This window comes from Ambystoma mexicanum, chromosome 13, assembly GCF_040938575.1.
Source record: "Ambystoma mexicanum isolate Mex_15411 chromosome 13, UKY_AmexF1_1, whole genome shotgun sequence".
Taxonomy (NCBI): domain Eukaryota; kingdom Metazoa; phylum Chordata; class Amphibia; order Caudata; family Ambystomatidae; genus Ambystoma; species Ambystoma mexicanum.
Genome location: NC_090938.1, coordinates 201,102,266 through 201,124,296, shown reverse-complemented (window position 1 = coordinate 201,124,296; position 22,031 = coordinate 201,102,266). Strand labels below are relative to the sequence as shown.

The following is a 22,031-nucleotide window of genomic DNA, read 5'->3' as shown; positions in this document are numbered from 1 at the left end:
GCCTGATAGCTCAGCGGATTAATGGATGGGCAGAAGGGGCACCTTGGTGGAGGCCTTTCTACCTGATGCAGAGGAATCGGTGCCCATTTTTTTTCTTTCTCAAATCATAACTCTTGTCATGGCATTGTGTAGTTCGCGGGTGAGGTACTGAGCCAGTGGTGTGGCTGCGGTTTACAAGTACAGACTGATCTGATCAGTGAATCCCTGGAGCTCAGCACACGACGTGATCCTTTTCTCCTTTCTCTGGAAAATGCATTGATCACATGCAATTGCCAAAGTTGAAAGGCAGATTGATTCTAGAATGGTTCTGAAGATAGCTCAGTGTGGCCAGCACATGTTGCTGAGATTTGTGCTCATGTTCCAAATTTCGGTATGGCTGCCTCAGCCTCTGAGGCTGATAAACCAGCTTATATACTTAAATGATAATAACACCACTTAGCAATCTGCCTGCACCACGTAGTGCTAGTTAAAACAAACAATGATGCATTCCTGGAGCTTGGTTCCTCCAAACGAGGTTTGTAAGAACCAAACAACCGCCCCCAATGAAGAGCATACAGTGTCGGGAAAAGTGATTAGGTGTCTCATTTCGAGACTGTGGAACCCAAGCGTTGCAGTTTGTATCCTGGCTTTGCCACAGGCCGATACATTGATCCTGGGCAAATCGTCTCATCTTCTCTAAAAGTCTTGCCTTTTCAAATTGCTCAGCCAATGAGCTGCTCTTTCTTTTCATGTCCGCCAGGAAAGGGGTTCCTAGCCCAAAGAAAGCGAGCAGTCCATGCCAAAGACCTCTGGCAAGCTTATTGTAGGTCTGCTTATTTTCACAAAATGCTTTGCTTGTTTTTTTCAATTTTAGATTGTGTTCTGCATATAAAGAACAGCAGTCCACACGTCTGTGTGTTGGGTGCATTTAAAGGTTTAACATACAGTAGTAAAACTCAAATTAGTCTTTTTTAGGTTCACATCAATTAGTATTCTGCTACTTGTAAACTTCTGCCAATGATTGAGAAAAGCAAGCTACAATTGTTCTCATTTTGCTCAAATGTTTCTATAATGCTTTTTAAAAACAGGGCCTCATTACACGGATGGCGGTGAACCATGGCGCTATTAGCGCCATGGTTCATGCCGGTAAAATACCGGCACCGCCTTGGTGGAAAGGGGAATTACCGCCCTATTCCAAGGTTGGCGCAGCGGTAATTCCCCCTTCCACCATTGCCCCTCCCCATTCCCATTTTTGCCCCATAGGGTTCTATGGGAATGGGGAAGGCGCTAATTACGGTACCGCAAATTGCGGTACCGTAATTAGCTCCCTGGTCCCTTTGCGGGTTGGTAAATTCCCCAACCCGCAAAGGGACCTCGTAGTAAGGCGGTAAGGATTTACCGGTACCGGTAAAGTACCGGTAAACCCTTACCGCCATCCGTGTAATGAGGCCATTGTCATTCTGGGTTATTATGTGGTTTTTGTACTTTCTACGTTCGACGTACAAAACAGGTTATTACTCTAGTTCATGAAATTCAAACCTTCACAAATAGTTTCATTTTGCTGTATGACAAGAATAGGGAAACAACGTAGTTAAGCGGTGACATTGCAGATTGGGCTCCAATCCAACCTTCGCCCCTTAAACAAAGTGTGTGGTCCTGGGCATAACATTCAACCGCATAGTACCTATCCTGTGAATATTGCCAGTCCTTTCATATTTCTACATTATCCGCCCCTAAGGGTGACTTATTTCTAAGGGAACATACTTCAGGCTGTAGCATTGCGACATCTATAATAATGGCATTGTCTTTGCTCGCTGAAGGCAAAACTACTTGAAAGCCAAGGCCTTCTCCTAATCTCAGATTAACTCTTTATTCGAGGCTTCTCTAATCTGTATCTGCTGTCTATGCTATAGGACGTGCACCTTCGTCGTGAGCTTCTAATCTGCCTCCTGGGTCCAAGCATGACAACGTGAACATTTTGAGAGGTTACAATTCCGAGTTCTGGTTCTATACTGGGGTATGTGGACCTTGTTTAATGCCGTTACTGGTCTGTGACCTGCATCTACACTATAGCTGTGTGCCTTCCTTGTGGCTGCTGTTGAAATAAATTGTTTTGCACCTATGCCAGAACACACGGACCCACACCATAGACTGCTAAAGTTGCCCTTGAAATGCCAATAGTTTGTTATTCTGATTCCAGCATGGAGGAATGCATTTAAAGGGACTTAAAAGAGTACCCATGCTTACTTACACATGGCTTCCTGGAGCTCGCCTTACACAGGCACAATACATAAAATAAATAAATATTAAAATGTGATTGGGACGAGGGAATAACTGGAGATTTTCTGGGTCTTTTCAATTCTTTTCATTCGCGGGAAGGGGGCAAATATGTCTGTACCCTTTTCCTCGTAAAGGCTTAAAATGGCCCTGCTACAATCTATGCAAAGCCTCCATGGTCGACTCAGCACTCCTACCTTCTGAGGTCCATCCACTGACATTCATTGAGCTGGTTAATAGTAACACCGGACATTCATTGAGCTGGTTAATAGTAACACCGGCCATTTACAGCGCTTTGAACTGGTAAAAACTGCATGGCAAGCGCCATTTCAAAAGAGGTTATTATTTGCTAGGCGCTAGCACAGGTTGTTTGAAAGTTTTCAATGGACACCCTCCGCCACCACTAATCACATCCTTTAATTCTTTACAATAAAGCATTCCTGTCATACAGGGAAATGCAGATTATTATTTTTTTTTAAAATAGACATACATATGCAGACAGGACTTAGTAAACTAAAGAGACTAAGTGTAATATGTAGTCATCTTCATTAGAAGCAGCGAGTGGATATGTGAACGCAGCCGGTCCCTTCGAAGAGCCTTAGCTGCAAAATCCTAGATATTATTTTCCTTATTGTTTAGAGTTGTTGTTGCATTGGTCACATTATTTTTATGTTTTAGTGACTTTTGACAGCAGTGCCTCAAACTATACGGCATATTGGTGGAACCACAGTTAATGTTCAGGCTTTTTCCTGCAATTGCACGGGCAGTATAGCTCAGTGGCAACGTGCCCGTCTTGGAAGCAAGATGACACAGAGCAAGACAGGTTCGAATCCTCATCGGTATTAAGATATACAACAAATATATTAAAGGACCGCATTCTTTAGGCGCCAGGGACGCAAAATTACTGGCGGGGACCGTTTTACATGGGTCTCCTTTTTGAAAGCAAGGCAATAATGATCTGTCATTTGTAGAGCCTTTTTGCCATGGTGTTTTAAATAGAATGTTTGTGTATCTTCTTAACATTACTACCCAACACAAATTGCTGCTCATTTTATAGACCGCAGAAGGGTGACAGTTTCAGCTGTCCGTGCGAGAATTTAAGTCTGCAACATTCAGATCTCATATTGATCTTACAAGGGAGCGCGCTTAACCCCTGAGCTATCAGAATATACATTTATTTATTCATATTTGTAGAGCGCACAACAGCCCAGAGGCATCGTGGCGCTTGTTACATAGAATGAACATGACTTAGTTGCTTATCATGGACATACAGGCATAGTTGATGTAGACTTTGCATGTGAAGCTGTGGCAGGTTAATTAAAGAGATTCGTTTTGAGGTTTTTTTCGAAAGGCAGAGAGAGAGGTCTCTGCTCTGAGGGCAGAGGGGAGTGTATTCCATAGCTTGGGGGCTATGTAGGGGAAACCTATTTCTCTAGCTTTGGCTCTGTTAATGCGCTGTACAGTTAGTAGGTTAGTGTAGCTTGCTCTGGTAGGCCTGCTCGAGATGGGTCTAGCTAGAGTGTCTGAGAGATAGGGTGGTGCTGTGTAGTTGATGCATTTATGAGTGGTTTTGAGGATTTTGAATTTGATCCGGTCTTTGACTGTGAGCCAGTGAGCTGCCTTTCTTGCTTGTAAGATGTGGTCTCTCTAGGGAATACTTAATGCAGCTCTAAGTGAGTTATTCTGTGTGATTTGCAGTCGGTTTAGATTTTTTTAGGAGGTGCCGGCTATTAGCGCGTTGCAATAATCGAGCTTAGCTCCTATTGTGGCTCTAGCTATGGAGAGGCAGTTTTCCTTGGTTAAAATGAGTTTAGTGCTTAGGGCAGAGGTGGAGACGATGGCACTGACTTGCTTTTTCATAGACAAGGTAGCGTCAATATGGACTCCTAAAGTTTTGACTGAGGATGAGACTGGGATGATGCAGTCGTCGATGCTGAAATTGGTGTAAAGACAGTCTAGCTTGGCTAGAGTGGCCTTTTGGCCAAGAATGAGAATCTCTGTCTTGTCCCCGTTAAGGCATAGGCCGTTAATGGCCATCCACGCTTGGATAGTGGAGTAAATTAGCCTTAAGGCTGTAGCGTCTTGGTGATAATCAGAGTGGCTTTGTAAAACATTTGTATAGAGTGGGAGCTTTTCAGGATCCCTGTGGGACACCACAGTGGATGATGGTGGGAGCTGCATTGGCAGTGTCAGAGAAGACTTCATAGCTCTTCCTTCAAGGAAGGAAGTGGTCCATGAAGCTGCTTGGTCGGAGAAGTGTGCAGCATTCGTGAGGTGTGTGGTGAGCGTTTAGTTTATTTTATTAAGCATGGCCGCTTGAATGCTATTGCACCAAGCTTCATCTTTAACGATCTCGCCAGTGGAGATGGGAGGATCTGTTAAGTTCATTAAAGATGGAAAACAGTTCTTTGGATTGGGAATTGGTTTCTGAGATTTGGCGATTATATGCTTCAGATTTGGCATTGAATATGGCGTTTTTGTAATTTTTGGCCGTAACTTTGAAATTGTCTTTGGTGGTGTTCACATGGGTTTTGCTGCCATTTTTAGAGCACCGTGCGCTTGTTATTTCGTAGGGTTTGCGGGTCTTCTGTGAACCATGAGTTGGAGTGGAAGGTCTTCTTTTCTTTCTTGTCTTCAAGAGGGGCAACAGTATTAATTGCGTGATTAAGGGTGTTCTTAAGAATATCCGCTATGATGTTGGGGTCTTGTGAGAATGGTCGTGCTAGACATGGTGTATCAAGATAGGATCGAAGGTTATCAGCCGTTAATTTTCTTGAGCTTCTGGCTTGGATAGCTGGTGCATGAATGTTGTTTTTTGTACTTGGAGCTGTAGGAATGTTGAATTGTATGCCACTATGGTCTATCCCCGGGTAGACCGTGTTGGACGAGATGGAAGTTTCACAGTTGTGGTCGACTAGCCAATCCACGGTACGACCTTTGGAGTGTGTCGGGGTCATAATATTTTTGGGAGAAAGCCAGGTCTGTGATGTCCTTGGTGAGTGAGATAGCAGCTTTGTCATTGGGGTCTTTGAAACCTAAGTTGAGGTCACCAAGGAGTAGGGTTTTGGTATTTTTTCTTTTTATATTTTCACTGAGTACGTGGGTGATGTGTCCTTGGAAGTCTGCTGGGAGTCCTGGGGATGGTAGATAAGATGAATATTAATGGTGCTTGTAGGTGAGAGTGCTAATTTAGCTGATAAGATTTCGGCGTTGCCCTCCCAGAGGTGGGTTGTAGGCCTAAAATGTAGCGTGTTTTTGAAGATTATAGCTACCCCCCTCCAATTTGAGAGGGTCTATCCTGTCTGAGGATAGAATAATCTGCAGGTAGGGCTAGGGTTATGGCCGGTCCTCAGGCCTCGTGGGGCCATGTTTCCGTAATGGCTAGGATATCTAGGTTCTGACTTGTGATGAGGTCGTTGATTTCAAGAGCATGGGCGGTGAGAGAGCGGACATTAAGCAGTGCGCATCTGTAGTGCGGTGTGTGCTTAATGCTGTTTGCTAGTGCCTGTTTGCCTGCTTTAGGTGTATAGCTATGCGACTTGATAGTGTTGAGAGTGAGAGCTTTGGGGGGTAACTTGATGCTAGGGTAGAGGGTGTGCAGACCTTTGTGATGAATGTTACATCTAGCAGGAGTGCGAGTACTAAGTCTAGAATTCCTGTGTGCTGCATGTGTAGGAAAGGCGGCGATGATCATGGGTAGAGTATGTGTTCTAAGCCTGCTGAGCCTGGAGTGGCAATTGGGTATGTGCGAGAGTGAGTCCATGGTGTAGTGTGATTGTAGGTTGGGTCTGAGAGAGTCAGTCATAGTGCAATTAGCTATGCTGGCGAAGTCTGGCCCTCTGAAGGCAAGTAATGGAGAAGTATAGTGTTCACAATGAGAACAGTGCCTAGTGTACAACAGTGTTGGAGCGTATATTGAATTGAAGGGTACGAGGAGATCCCTGTTCAGCTAAGTATACCAAGATAAGTCAAGGACAGATGGGCAGTATTGAGCAAGAATGGCTGACACAGGAGCGGCTAATTCAGGTAGCAGTAGTAGTGACTGGCAGATAGGCTGTTTCTGCAACCAGTTGCCAGTAAGCTATTTAAAAACAGATGCAAAGAGTGGGAATAGGCTATTTCAGCACATAAATGGCAGTTGGCAGGAGACTATTACAAAACAGATGTAAACAATGGGGAATGCTCAATGCATTGAGCTACCAGTAGCACAGATTGGGTAAGTACTAAGTACTGAACGTAATATACTCTGATAGTATAGGAAGCACGGTAGTCTAAGTACTGTGTGCGACCTGTCAATAGCATAACAATGCCTGGTAGGTTGAAAGCAGTGTGCTATCAGTAATGCAGCATGATATAGAGTGCTGCGTGCAGTGTATTAACCGTGGCACAGCATGGCAGAGTATGCTGAATGCAAAATACTATAATACGTAATGTGGCAGTGAATTGCTACATGTAATGTATTGTAATGTGGGGATCTCAGCACCTGGTGATGTTGTTTGAGGTAAAGTGGTGCTTGGTATGGGACTATACTGATCTGCGCATGGAGGTAATAAGTTCAGTATTCGACTCAGCATTTAAACATAACAGGAAATACATTTCATATCAGTAAGCAGGTTAGGATAAGATAATGCAAATGGGCAGTGAAGCCGTGATGGCGATCATCGGAGTTAGTAGGAGGCAATAATAGGCACGAGATACACGCACCGTTTGTACACAAATGCCGACAGGGTTATGCGTGTGCAGTGGAGAGGGACGCACAGCAAATTGTCAATAGTGTTCAGTTTTAATGTCGTTGAGGAACGGAGTCACTTTGAAGTGGCGTACTTACAGGGGTGCTTGGAGAGTCCAGGGGACCGCACGAACGTCTGCGAGCCGTCGCAGACAGGCCCTTTAGCTCGCCCTTTGGCTTACGCCTGTCGGTGAAGGCGGGGGGTGGGGGGGGGACAGGTGTAGCGGGAGGCGGCCAATCCAAGGCCGGGACTGCTGCTGGGCAAAATGATGTGGCTCAGAGGACTCCAGGAAATGCGGCCATTAAACACGTTGGTAGCAATGGCGGCTGAGTGTGAGGAGGTTGATTAAACAGGGTAATGGGCTCGGCTTTTGCAATAGCCCGATTTTTTGATATGATAAGGGGCCATTACATGGCGCAGGGTAGTCCCTCACCATCAATTGTATTAGTTTCAGCGCCAGACAATGTAGCTGGCCATATGGATAATTTTGCAGCACTTTAAAAGCATTGTGACTTCGAGGGGGGCTGCAATGAGGGGGTGTACCCTAAATGATGGGCGTGTCCCGAAGTGTCCCCACCACGGGACAATACAAAACATTGTTTTGTTTTTTATCGTCCTGTGCTGTGGATTCGAACCCGGGCCCTGCCACTGACAAACCAGTGTCGCATTGTCACAGGCTTTGTGTGAAGCAGTTTATTGAATGAAACAAAAGAAATCCAGCACCTGCTTTCGTAGGTGCTGGTTTTCTTTTGGTTCATTCAATATGTTGTGTGGCCGCTCAGGCCTTGCTGCATGCACTCGTGCACTCACTCACGCACACAAGAACACACGGGACACAGTGTTGGCCGGTTGGCGTCCCGGCGGCAACTGCCCGCACGGGCGCACTTTATTTTTCACTGCTCCTGCGCGTAGCCGGAACGAGGCTCGCGCATGCGCACGCCGTGACTCGCACGTCACATCCCTTTTTTTCTTTAACAAAAACACAACCCAACGTACCTTGAAATAACAGTTCAAACTTCAAACACCCAAACATTTTCTTTCTCTCAATGAACGCCTCCCCCTGCCTCGGCTCAGTCTCCCGAGTCCAAGACGTAGTCCTTGAGGTATGAGGGCGGTCTGCGGCCCCTCCGCACAGGGTATCTTGACAGCTCTGGCACAGTTCCACTGAGACCATCCTCCGCTGGGCCGGCATCCCTCTGGACCTCTTCCACTCGACCATCAGGGGTTTCCACGGAAGCCCTGCTCTCGCTCTGCTCACTCGTCTCCGATGAAGTGTCAACTTTCTTAAAAAATGACCTGTTGCGAGTGACTGTGCCGCGTGCACAGGCTGCCGTCACCATGGTCCCTTTTACGTGTGTGACCTTCCACGGGTGGGGTTCATAGGGCAGTGATAGCTTGCCCTCAGGGTGGCGGTTGCGGACTAGCACCGCAACCCCTACACGTACTTCTTTCTCTTGCAGACCCCTCCTTTCACTTTCTCGTTGGTTCCGTGCTATGCGATCCTCTCTTACTTTCTCATTGTCAATGATGCCTGGCCCGCGGCCATCCATTTCCGGTATCATGCCTCTGGGGCAGCGTCCAATCAGTGCTTCTGCGGGGGCCACCCCGTGGATTGGTGCGGGGTGGTCCGGTACTCTCTTAGGAATTCTACGAGCTTCTTTGAAAGGTCTTCCCCTCCATGAGCGGAAATTCTTAGCACTTTGTTCAATGTGCGCATTAACCGTTCGGCTTCCCCATTGGCGCGAGGCCACAGAGGGGATACTCTCCGGTGGTGGATGCCTCTGTCCTTGAGGTATTGGGCGAAAATACTGCCGGTGAACGGGGGTCCATTATCAGAGCATATTATTTCCGGGAACCCATGGGATGCAAACATTTTGTCCAGAGCCCTAGTGGTGTATTCGGTTGCCGTGTGTTCCACCACCTCCACCTCCGGGTATCGCGACCATTGGTCCACGGCCACTAAGAAATACATGCCCCGACCAGTCGACCCAAAATCCACGTGGACAGTTCCCCAGGGCTTTTCGCTCCGTTCCATCGACCTAATCGGTGGGGCCTTGTCCCCTGGAGCTGCTGCTTGACACGGCAGACATCTTCCCACAAAGCGCTCAACCATCCCTTCAAGATCAGGGAACCACACCTTTGGACGGAGCCTTGCTTTGGTCTTGACGACCCCTTGATGCGCAATGTGTGCTAATTCCAGCACGCGATTCCTCAGAGCTTGCAGGATCACAATTTGTCTCTCTCTCAGCAGCAGTCCGTCATCCGAAATGGACAACTCATCCTTCACCTTCCAGAGCGCCTGAAGGTCCTTTTGTGCTTCCTACTGCCACCTGGAGTTGTCCCTTAGCACAGCTTTCCAGTCACCACTCCTCACTGCCACCTTGATGATGTGGAACACTTCATCCTTGGATGACTCTGTTGCGATGGTGAGTCTCGACAGCGCCACTGGCAACGCACCATCCACGACGTGGCAGAGTAGTCCCTGGCAGTCCGACACTTCCTCATTTGTGTCCCCACTCACCCTGTTGGGGTGACGCGACAGGTAGTCCGCCGGGTTGTTGGTGCCTGGCCTGTACACGAGCCTCACCCCATACTCCATCAGGGCCAGCATCCAACGCTCAATTCTGGGAGGCGGCTTGGACGACACTCCCGCCAGGATAGGCAGTAACGGCTTATGATCAGTCACGACCACTACGGGCTTGCCCAGAATGTAAAGCCGAAAGTGGCGACAGCCCCATAGGATAGCTAGAGCCTCTCTTTCAATTTGCGAGTAGCGCCTCTCAGTGTCAGGGAGCGCTTTGCTCGCGTAAGCGATGGGTCGCATGTCCCCACTTTTGTCTGGCTGTAGTAGTACGGCTCCAACACCCACGGGACTAGCATCTACAACAATTTCAGATTCAACTGATTGGTTGAAATACGCCATGGTGTCACTATCCGACAGGGCATTCTTGAGGAGCTGAAAGGCCTCTTGCTCCTTTCTCTCCCATGCCCATACGTCATCGTTCCTGGTCAATGCCCTGAGGGGTTCTGACAAAGAGGCCAACCCTCTGATGAAGCGCCCGCAGTAATTTACCATCCCCAAGAAACTCCTCACCTCGGTAGGGGATTGGGGCGCAGCGGCCTCACAAATGTCCTTAACCTTCTCTGGATCCGGTGACACACCACTGGCGTGAAAGATGAATCCAAAGAACCCAATTCTGTCTTTGAAAAACTCACATTTTTCACGATGTAAGGTGAGTCCTAAATTATCCAACCTCTTTAGTGTGCACTCCAACCTCTTCATGTGCTCAGACTCAGATTCTGCGAACACTAGAATGTCAACACTCATGTTCAAAACACCTTTAAGGCCCGCCAGCGCCCCCCTGATGGTGTTCTGGAAGACTTCGGCGGCAGATGAAATGCCGAAGCTCAGGCGCTTAAACTGAAATAGGCCTTCATGCGTTGTGAACGTCGTAATAAATCTGGAGTCTGGGTGGAGTTCAAGCTGATGGTAGCCTGCTCGCAAATCTAATTTTGAGAACACTCTTGCGCCCTGTAGTTCCCCTATGATGTTGTCAAGAGTGGGTGTGATGTGTCTCTCCCTCTTGATAGCGGCGTTGGGGAGGCGCATGTCTACGCATATGCTTACCGCTCCAGGCTGCTTTGGCTTTGGGGCTACCACAATGGGCGAGACCCAGGGCGTAGGGCCTTCCACCCTCTCAATGATGACCATCTGCACAAGCGAACGAAGCTCCTCTTCAACCTTTTCCCGGAGGTGAAACGGGATTCTGCGATGCTTGAGAGCTGTAGGTCTGATGGTGTCATCTATGTGCAGACGTACCGGAGGAGCCTTCAATTTCCCCACCCCTTTGAAAATACCTGGGAATTTGCACAGTAACTGCTCAATGTCTACTTGATAAACTTCCCACGCAAAATGACCAGGTCGAGGGCCTCAGAAGACGCACAACTGAGTAGAGAGTGAGGGCTCGCGTCTGTGACAAAAAAACGGGCTTTGATGGTCTTGCCTCCTCCAGAAACAGGCGCCACGAAAACGCCCTTGACAGGGAGCGGTGTATCTCCGCCGAACGTGAATATTTTCGCCGCTGAAGCCTCCAGCGCCGGTGGACCCGGTATGGACTGTTAGTGATCGGACGCCAGCACACACACCGAGGCTCCCGTATCCACCAGTACTTGTGTCGGCACCCCTTGAATGTCCACAACACACTTCGGTTGCCTCTTCTTTTTGGCCCCCGTGGCCAAGCTTGAAATGAAGAACACCTCCTCCTCCTCATCTTCTTCTTCCTCGGCTATGTTGAGCCTCTGCATTTCCTGCTCTCGCACGGCAACGCTCCTTTGTCTCCTTGAATTTCCGTCAAACGCCCTGGCGGGGCCCCTCTCTACAGTCACCGGAGCGGGAGCACGACACATCCGGGCATAATGACCAGGACTGTTGCATCTGCCGCATGTTCTCAACTTGGCCGGACATTCTTCAGAGTGTGGTAGGTCATATCCACAATATTGGCACACAGACATCGCCCCTTGCACCGACCCAGTCTCCTGGCGCCTTTGGCCCCACTTAGCTTTCGACGCCACCTGTTTCCCAATGGCAAATGCCTCTTCTGATTTTCCCGGGCGCACTGCTGCATCCATTTTGGCGCCCCTTGATTCCGCCAGCTCATAAGTCCTACCGCTGTCCAAAATCTGTTGTAGAGTCCAACCCGGCTCCCTCAACACTTGCCTGCGTAACCTGCCTGAGCCACAGCCTTGGAGGACCTGATTCCGGATCATGGATTCCTCGTTGTCCCACCGACAAGTTGTAGCCATTTGACGCAGGCGAGCGCAGAATTGATCAAGTGACTCCTCTTCCCGCTGCTTTTCACCGCAAAACAGGAATCTCTCGTTGTCCACGTTGGACAACGGAATGAAGTAGTTCTCAAGAGCAGCTTTGACGGCGTCATAGGTGGTTACCTGTAGATTCAGGGACTCATAGATGAGTAATACGTCCATGCCCGCCGAGTACAAAAGGGTGGCTCTCTTTGCGTCGTCGTTGGTTTCCCCGTCGCAGTAAAGTACATGTCTAATTTCTTAATCCACAACAGCCACCTCGGGCCTAGTTTGGAAGGGGGGCCCGTCGTGTCAAACTCTTGCATGGGTAGTAACGCCCCTTGTTGCCTCCTTACCACCACTCTCGCTGTTTCTGGTTCACCGTCGCTATCTGCCATGTTCGCAGGTCGCACAGGCTCCTCGTGGTGGGTTCGAGGCCGCAAACCTGACTTAGGTGACTAGTGGACATGCCTTGGATCACTGCGCAGTCCTTGAACCTCCGAGTTGACGAGGGTCTTCCCTTGTGCCTGAATTTTCTACCAGCTGCCCCTTGTTTGGTGACAACTAGTTCAGGTGCAGTCCTCCTGTATGGTGGAGACTGCAGATTTTCCAAAAATTATTGTTATGAGAGGATTTTCAGGTATAAGCAGCGCACAAGCACCTTTTCAGGCCGCTACTGCTGTTTACCAAGCGTGAAAAACACCTCCGTTGTGTTCGCGCCGGGTTCGTAACGTACCGCTGTATGGCGTTATGATGATGAAGGCATTCGGCGGCGTGTTACTCCACGCCCCGCTTGCATCCCATCATCGTCGCCACGATGTTGTGTGGCCGCCCGTGCCTCGGTCCTTGCTGCATGCACTCGTGCACTCACTCACGCACACAAGAACACACGGGACACGGTGTTGGCCGGTTGGCGTCCCGGCGACAACGGGCGCACTTTATTTTTCACTGCGCATGCGTGTAGCCGGAACGGGGCTCGCGCATGCGCACGCCGTGACTCGCACATCACACAATAGACTGCTTTGGCACATAGGGCATCATTATAAGTTTAGTGGTATCCCGCCAGTTTATCTAGCGGGATATCGCCAAACAGTAATACCATTACCACCTGGTCTGCCGGAATAACCAGCAAATTACAGGTGCCCGTAAGGGCGGTAAATCCCCATTCCATGGAGTCCCATAGGATTCCATGGGCGGATTTGCCGCTATTACCGGCACCAGTAATACCGGTGCCAGTAATACCAGCAGTTTTTGATGTTGGGGTGCCGGAATCATCTACCGCTCTGAGCAGGAGGTAATTCCGGCCACCCCACCATCAAACTCTGAGTATGCAGAAACATGACAGTAAATCGAATTACCGGAACGTTAATTCCACACCGGAATACTCATAATGAGACCCATAGTCTATTGAATGAAACAAACGATATCCAACACTTACTGAACAGCACAATGCAATGTGACACAGGGTAGTCACTGCAGTGCTTGGGTTTGAATCCCCTGCACAGAAAGAAAGAAAAAAAGTGGCTGTCGGGGTTAGTTTGAGCCCAAGCTCGATTGAGTTTTTGGGAGTCTGCCGTGGCTCTGCCGGGCAAGCCTCGGCCCACTTAAAGCCCTGATAATGAGTAATCTAGGCTAAATTTACATCAGGCAGAAAAAAGTTGTGATGCTGGTTGTGATTTACAAACTAGAGTCTCTGGTATTTATTGATGTCTACCAAGTACAGACACCTCGTGCAGTGCAATCTTAGGTGATGTGCATTGCAATCCTAGGTGATGTGTAGTGCAATCTTGGGTGAAACAAAGCATTTTTCTTTCTAATGTTCATTCCATGTGTTTTTTACCCCGGATCTCTTTTTTTCATCCCCAGATGTTTCAGAGGACCTCATTACTTACAACTGTGCCTTTCCGGAAACAACAGTGTCGGTAAGCCTACCTGCACTGTGGTTTCGGGAGTGGCAAAGTACTGGTTTGCCTGCCAGAGTTACTGTGCCCGACAGGGCAGACCCTGCCGGACACCACAGCCACAGTAAGCAAGCCGTAACGGAGGTTATTAACTGTGCTGGTGCTTCAGTTTTGCCCATTGCCATTGAGCCATATGAGACTCAATAGGGAATTACAATGCACCAGTGCCTGACTTTTCAAAACGCTGGGGTTGTAATCCCCCGGTGTTACCGGCAAGCCAGGCGCCGGTAATTCTTACAGGTCTGGCAGAAACCCACCGGTGGCACCGTCAGGGTTACTGCCGGACTTGTAATGAGGCCCACAGTTTTTAAATTGAGTACTGCAGGAAAATATGGAAGGAATTCCCCCACACCCTCCCATTAACCCCACAACCCATCTCAAAATATCCTCTTTCACAAACTTAATATCTTTTCTTTAAGGTACTAATATGGGTAAACCAATAGCGTGGTTAGACTACAGAGATGTAGACAATACCCCTATTGGTTTGCAGCTTTCAATGGATGTTTTAACTGCCTACACAAACCAAAATAACCTCCAGATTAATACTTCAAAAACTAATGTTGTAATATTGGAGGTGGGTCTAGAAGGAAAGCATCTTGTGCTTGGAGGATTAACCAAAAACCTACATGCATTTGGGGGTTCCATTAAATCTTGCCCAGACCGGGACTTCTATGGTGATATCGTCAGTCTAGGGTACTGAGGAAAAAGTTAATTAGCAACAAGTGTGGACACAACATAGAAGGACTCATTAATATCTACAGGGCGAGCATAGTCTCGGGAATGTTTATACAGACTTATAATTCCTGAAACCAAAACTAGGTGGATTGAAAAATTAGAAGGAAAACTTCTTCCCTCCATTGGGAGTTCCAACATCAATCCCAGTGGAAGCTCTAAGATTAAAGCTTGGTATTCCGTCACTGAGATCGTTATGGTGGTTATATGTTGTAATTTTGTACTATCCTTCTATTCTCCCCAATTGATGACCATTTTGCTTCTTGGACTTGTCTCAAAACAATATCATTGCGAGCAAGGCAGCAGTTTTGGATCGGAACTGCGGGGTACGGTCACAAATCACCTTAGTAATGTAGGGTTAACAATGGGTCATTTGACTACACTTCCAAATACACTGATTATATTAAAGTTGAAAACATGGCCTGGGATGTGAATAATAGTTTGGAAATACTGTACGATAAGAAACATTACAGAACGTATAGTCCTCAAGGCTTCTCGTCCAAACCTACCCTGTAAATGTTTAATAAGGATGTTGTTGGTAAGGGATCGTCCTAGACCCCTAAGCGGTTTCGAATGAGGCAAAAGCCTGGAAATGTACAATAGGGGCCTAGTGAGGGTACACGGGGTGGGGGTGGCAACAGGGTCTATCGCACATGATGGTAGTGCATGCTGTGGGTTTAGAGCACACAGGGAATCAGATGCCATCTTAGGTAATAGCAGCCATATTGAAATCGAGCCCTAACGCTGCCCTGCAGCCGGGACTGCAGGCCTAGCCCATAAACATGGAAATAAGTGTAAGCATGTGAAAATAGGTTGTTTCATGGGCACCAGTGAGAAAGGCCAGAGCTGCAGAGCTTCATAGACCTTTCATTGTCTCATGTTGCCAGCATTTCGTTTCCTGGGAAGAATGCACCCTGCAAGGTCACAAGGGGGTTGAGAGCTCTGTGTGAAAAGCGATCACACAAGAAGGAGGGCACGAACCTCTGACCTACCCCCGTCCCCGCCCTAGGTAATAGTGTCCAGCTGCCCCGTCCCAAAACACCAGCATTCCAAGGTAGCAGTTGGTCCCAGACCACCGACCATAAAGCTGTTGGACACCTCCCAATCGATCAGAAAAGATAAGAAAGCAGGGACAGGTTGCCTTCACCATGGGTAACGTGAATTGTGCTGCAAGGTGCCGGGAGGGGAAAATGAACAAACCTAAAACCAGGGTGGAAAGCCTTGGAAGCACGCCGATGTGTCTGGAATCGAGGTGGGGTTTATCAGTCACAATGAACTCGAATTATCCTCTTAGCCCTAGGTTAGAGATACAGAATATATTGTTTTTATCTTCACATAAGGAGCCATTAACTGTAGCCTCAGGCTTGATGACGTAGGAGGAGAATCCCACGTGGGAGAAGATGGACAGACAGGGCTGGGACCAATGGCCTGGCATCCCTTATGGAGCGGGTAGCCTATCTACAGGGTCACGCCAACCAGCCACCTGGATTTGTCCATTATGTATCTTAAACATCACTGATGTCGCTGCGTGCCTTTTTAATGTGTTGCTTGTACTAATTTCGGCAGAACGTCGCGCAGCAGCAGGCTGCTTTGCTCGTGCATGTTTTTTTTGTGGAAATAAAACTTGTTCTCCTTGCAAGAGGTGTGCTGCACCTTTTCCCCAAGTGGGTTGCATTTTTTCTGGTGTGAGCGTTGAGGGGCTGCTCTATATTTTTTGTGACCCTTATGTGATCACAGCGACACCCGTGAAGACGGAGGCTTCCAGGCCGCATCTCTGGAGGTGCTGCGCCACCTGTAGTGACCAGTTTCGAGGGCGCAACCAGCAATGGTGTAGAGGATCTGTTTTAACAGAATTTCTGTCTACTCTTTCGATTGGGGCACTGCTCCTAGGAGGGTGCAGGTCGTTATTGGGTCCCTGTGACGGAGGAGCTCGGGTAAACCTGCAGATGTAAGTACACCTCTTGCAAGCGACAACAACGGGGGTAGGAGTGAGTGGGGAGACGTAGTGTGTGTGTGTGTGTGTGTGTGTGTGTGTGTGTGTGTGTGTGTGTGTGTGTGTGTGTGTGTGTGAGAGAAGGAAGAGCGTGAATGGCCACATTGCAGGTTTTTGTATTTTTAATATTATTATTACTGAGAAGATAAGGAGGCGGAAAACAGGCATATGGCATTCTTTCTGAGTACACACTAATCCCTCCCCTTTTCGACACGAACACGGTCTTACCCCACGAAAGACAACAGAATGCTGAAACTGTTTACCTGACATGTCCCAACCCAAGGGTCATGCAGAGTCCGGCAATTAACCAGAATCGCACACACCTGACAGCCCTTTCTACGGAAATTGGTAGTCAAGGACGGGAAGGACTGGGACAGAATGATCCCATGGACACTATTTGCAGTGAGAAAAAGCTTCCACAGGTTTTTCTCCCTTTGAGCTACTCCATGGAAGAGAACCGAGAGATATCCTGGACATGCTCTGGGAAACCAGGAAAGAACGAGAAGAGGCCCCTATTCCAATATTCCAAACCGCCACTAGAATGCTAGAACACATGAAATTAGTCCAGGACTTAGTTTGTACCCACATGTGAAAGGCCCAAAGCCAGCAAAAGGCCAGTTACGATAAAAAAGTACATTTTTCTAACGGACAGAAAGAACTAGTCCCCTTTCCCACCTCAGAAAACAAACTTGTCTCCAAGTGGCACGCACCATATAAGATAATAGAAATAAGGGTAACGTGCACGTATGAAATAGCTCAGCCAGACCAAAAACAGAAAGACCACTTATATCACATTAACCTCTTAAAAGAGTGGAAAGAGAACCCGTCAGCCACACATGCCAAAGTTCTAGCCTGCCTGGTTCCCTAGGACAATGATGACTTTGACTTAATTCCTCCCGAGTTATCTATCCAACAACGAGAAGATCTAAAAGATCTAATAGTCTTGTTCCCTTATGTATTCTCAGACAAACCAGGAAGAGTAAAAGGTACATATCATTATATTGGAACACCTAAAGGCAAAGTAGTTCACCTAAAACCCTATCATCTAGCAGGGGCCCGTAAACAGATAGTGATTGAGGAAGTCAACAAAATGTTGAAGGCTAATATCATCAAACCTTCCTCAAGTCCATGGTCCTCTCCTATTGTGTTAGTCACTAAAGTCACTAATCCCGACCAGTCCTGGAGATTCCGCAGCAACATCCGTCAAGTTAATGCCATATCGGGCTTTGAGGCCTATCCCATGCCACGCATCACCTAATTGATAAACTAGGACCCGCCACCTATGTATCTACCCTAGATGTAATCAAGGGGTATTGGCAAGTCCCTGTATGTGTGCCAGACAAGGAAAAAACTGCGTTTTCAACACCCCTACGTTATTCCAGTTTAAAATCTTCCCTTTCGGCCTACACAGTGCACCAGCTATGTTCCAGCATCTCATGGATAACATCCTACAACCCTATTCTGATTTTTGTGGAGCTTACATTGACGATATCGTCATTTATAGTAAGACCTGGGAAGACCATCTCTTTCACCTTAATACCATCATTAAAGTCCTTAGAAAGGCCGGCCTAACTGCAAATCCAGCTAAATGCAGATTAGCCAAATACACAGTGAAATATCTTGGCTTCTTCGTAGGGAACGGAAGTGTACAGCCCCAACATGAAAAGGTAAAAGCCGTCTTGGATACTCCAATTCCCAAAACCAAAAGAGACCATAGAGCTTTCCTTATGTTCATAGGATATTACCGTAGGTTTATCCCCAACGTTTCTGACAAAACTGCATGGCTATCAGATAAACTGAAAAATGCTGAACCCCAGAAACTTCAGTGGAGCAAGGACGAGGAGGTATGCTATAACATCCGAAAAAGCAAACACTATGCCAAAACCCAATCCTAAAGGTAAACAACGTCTTGAAGGCGTATGTTACAGAAGTACTCCTCCTTAACAGGGTTAGCGGCCACCCTGTCCCAAATTTGCAGCAGACTACAACACCCCATATTTTACACCAGTCGCAAGTTATTCCAATGTCAAAAAACGACTCGGTGGTGGAACTAGACACCCTAGCCATCAAGTGGGCCATTATCCATCCCAGGTACTAACTATTGGGAAGAAAGTTCACCCTGGTTACTGACCACTCACCCTTCGTTTGGATTAGCCAATGCAAAGAGTCCAACCCTTGGGTCATGCAATGGTTTCTAGACCTACAACCCTTTTGTTTTACGGTGGAACACCAGAAGGGAAAAGAATTCCGAAGTGGATTAAAAAAAATTGGAATTAGGTGTTGTTAGTTTAATGTGATTAGATTCTGCCGATTAGATGTGTACTGAAAGGAATGTTTTTTGTTCAAACATCTTAATTTTATTAGAATGATGAATTGTGTTTTCTTGTGACTCAAAGGGCCTCATTAAGAGAAGTGCTCTAAAAAAGGGATCATTACCGGCATGGAGGAACTAGGGGGTCCGTGCTCGTATAATGCCGCTAACAGCGGCTAATTACGAGTGCGCGAGCACGCGCGAACCCCCATGCCTCTAAAGGCCCTCCAACCGCCCGATAGCGCCTTCATGGGACCCGCCGATATCGCCTCCGCCTAGGAGGAACCCCTTAATACCGACCCGGTATTAACGCCATGCTAATACCGGGCTCGCAATACCGGACCCGGAAGGAACATCATCGCGTCGGAACGGGAAATGCGCCGGTGGCCATCTTTAAAAACACAATCCATTTCAATCCTCCCAAACCACCAGTGTTTTACCGGAGAGACCAGGGCCTTCCAAATCACCATATCCAAGGCAAGCAGAAAATCAAACCCCCGCCTGTGCAAAAAGCGTTTTTCGGATGAAGAACTGAACATGTTGGCGGACACCCTCGCTGCCCATGCTGAGGAGATAAACACGCACAACCTCAAAAGGGGTTTCTGTGGTTGGCACCACCCCACGGACAAAGACTGTAAGAAAAGGTGAGATGACCTCTGCCTTAGGGTACGGAACATCCTGGTCAGCAGTAGGGATGCCACGGACAAAGGCGGGGGTGCCCACTCACCCACAAAACTAATGCGCTGGGAGGAGACGTGCAGTACCTTCATCCAGATGGAGTCCATCGAGGGCTTCAGGGAGATGGAGATGGGTGCCGCAACATCTGGAGATGGAGGTGAGTGACCCTGCTGACCCCAGTAGGGGAAACCATGACGTAGCACAAGTGATCTGGAATAGAGTCTAGGCAAGGCAATTCATGTTCCAACACACACATCAACATATCCATGTCCAGATGGAGGCCCAAACCCAGCCACACTGAAATGCATGCTGAGTGCCAATCCCATTGCCAACAGACAGCCAACACACACGGACCGTGCCCATGTAATACATCACACAAACCCCAATACAACGGCATGCCACCGGCCATGCAGCATTCCTGAATTGAGACGTCACGGGAAATGCCAAAATGCCCTCTTCAAACTACCCTGTGTGACACACCTGTAAGATATGAATGCATGCATGCACTCCACAGCACCATATAATGCATCTTGCATGTAACACCATCATTGATGCCCTGCTTCTCTTCTACCCCCCCCCCCCCCCAGGCACCGACGGAGAGGATGCCAGCGAAGAAACACCCACAAGGGCATCCACATCCCGGCCCAAGACAACTCACACAGGTAGAACCACCTCCAGGGCAGTCTCGCAGGCCACACCAAAACCCAGGGCGAGTGCCCAGGCCATGCCAGCACATGAGGGCCCCACAGCTACGACAGACACCGGAACAACAGAGCTGGCAACACCAGCAGAAGGCGACGCCAGTGGCACCCATTAGGCAGAAACCAGTTCCATGGGCGAGACAGCTGCCACTGCCCCACAGAGCGACATTGAAGTTGGAGCAGAGGAGTATGTGGACGAGGAAGGGCTGATGCATGTCCACACTCCCTAAACCCCCAGTCCACCCCCAACCCTACACTCAGGACACACCCACCAGCAGCATTGCGGATCCTGCCCTCCACAGCTCAGACCTCTCCACCACCCCCGAGGCCAGTCCTGCCAATGCGTGGCCGGTCGCAGCACCCTCAACCACTGCTGCTCCCACCAACCTTGCGGCATGGCTAGCAAGGGTGGAGGCAAGACAGGACTCCATGCTGGACCTAGTACGACAATATGTAGCGGAGGACACAAGGCGGCAGATCGCGCAGGCCATAGCAACGAACACAGCCGCCATCAATACCTCTGCGCTGATGATGCGAGACAGTCTGGGGGCCGTCACACAGGTCCTGACCTCAATCCTGCTGCACATGCAGCAGCCACAACCCGTACCAGCCGTGGCAATCACTGCGGCAACCACCCCATCCACCACACCCACATCCTCCACAGCCGCTTCCTCTGCACCCTCCAGCCCTGTGCGTCAGACAAGGTGGAGTGCGAGGAAGTTGGAAATGCTGCCCCCGGAGAGCAAGAAAGGATTAAATTAGTTTTGGACAACAATGGGAGTGGGTTACATGGTGTCGGTGGTGTTCATTGGGGGGGTATGGGGGTGTTCATTGGGGGGTATGGGGTGTTCATTGGGGGGTATGGGGTGTTTTGGTGTAGTGGGGTGTGGGAGGGGGTAGCACTTTTTTGTAGTTATTATTAATACACCCGTTGTGTACAAAATCATTCAATGCCTGGACATTGTTAATTTCGTGAGTATTCACTTCATTCATGTCGGTGCACAGTGCCCACCTCCCCACATTCCCTGTGTGCATGTCCACATGGACCCAGTGTTCAGTGTAGTAGTGACACATATCCATCAACGTCCCTGTGGTTCAGAAGTATTTGTCAATCAGCGATTGGCATACAGCACATCCATCTTGTGCATCACGTACTGGCAGGGGTGCTGCTTCTCCATCTTCAGCCTCATCATCCTCACCCAGGCCACATTGGCACAGTTGTAATCATGTTCAGTCATGCTTAGCTTGACGGACCCATGGTGGCCTGGTTGGGCATCTTACATGTTGTCATTGATGTGCGGCATTGGTCCAATGTGTGGCAGTGATGTGTCATGGTCGGGTTGGGAGGTTCTGGTAGGAAGTGTTTAGCTCGGAGTGCACTGTCCACTCACTGCCCATTCCCACCCAGGTGGAGTATGCATCCCCCCCATTCCCACCCAGGTGGAGTATGCACCCCCCCATTCCCACCCAGGTGGAGTATGCACCCCCCCCATTCCCACCCAGGTGGAGTATGCATCCCCCCCATTCCCACCCAGGTGGAGTATGCATCCCACCACATCACAACCCCGATGCACTGCCATGGGCCAGTCAGGCAACCCACCAAGCATCCAGGCATGTCGTCCAGCATGTCGCTCCATGTGACGGGGTAGCATGGAGTTATGCAGCACCATGGAATCCTGTGTGGATCCGGGATATCGGGCACAACAATGTGTGATGATCTTGCTGGAGTCGCATACCATCTGCACATTGATGGAGTGGTATTGGTTGCGATTGCGGTACACTGCCTCTATGGCATGAGGGACTACCAATTCAACATGGCTGCAGTCAAGGGCACCGATGCAATTGGGCATGCCTGCCAGTGCATGG

At 48.7% G+C, this 22,031-nt stretch overlaps 1 protein-coding gene across 1 annotated transcript in view; it reads left to right on the top strand.

Moving 5' to 3' along the window:
* The window catches only part of IGFN1 (immunoglobulin like and fibronectin type III domain containing 1), a 299,446-nt gene that overhangs the window by 577 nt on the left and 276,838 nt on the right, over positions 1-22,031 (top strand). The window lies entirely within an intron of this gene.